The sequence below is a fragment of the Juglans regia genome, unplaced genomic scaffold (genome assembly GCF_001411555.2).
Source record: "Juglans regia cultivar Chandler unplaced genomic scaffold, Walnut 2.0 Scaffold_4993, whole genome shotgun sequence".
NCBI lineage: Eukaryota > Viridiplantae > Streptophyta > Magnoliopsida > Fagales > Juglandaceae > Juglans > Juglans regia.
The window spans coordinates 1-242 of NW_023359844.1; the positions used below are offsets into that span (position 1 = coordinate 1).

At 51.2% G+C, this 242-nt stretch overlaps 1 non-coding gene across 1 annotated transcript; it reads right to left on the minus strand.

Annotated features, from left to right (window-relative positions):
- Positions 1–3: 3 nt before the first annotated feature.
- Positions 4–122, minus strand: LOC118345827. The gene has a single exon (XR_004799288.1). It is a non-coding gene; the product is annotated as a 5S ribosomal RNA (ribosomal RNA).
- Positions 123–242: the final 120 nt, after the last annotated feature.

The window sequence follows — 242 nt, forward strand, 5'->3', positions numbered from 1 at the left end:
CGAGGGGTGCAACACGAGGACTTCCCAGGAGGTCACCCATCCTAGTACTACTCTCGCCCAAGCACGCTTAACTGCGGAGTTCTGATGGGATCCGGTGCATTAGTGCTGGTATGATCGCACCCATCAAACTAATTACTTAAAATTCAGATAATCCTTGAGCGACATACTAGCGTCCTTCCGATCCCAATCCAAACGGAGATCTGATCCAAACCCATGGCTACGCGATGGGCAGGGCGAGATTT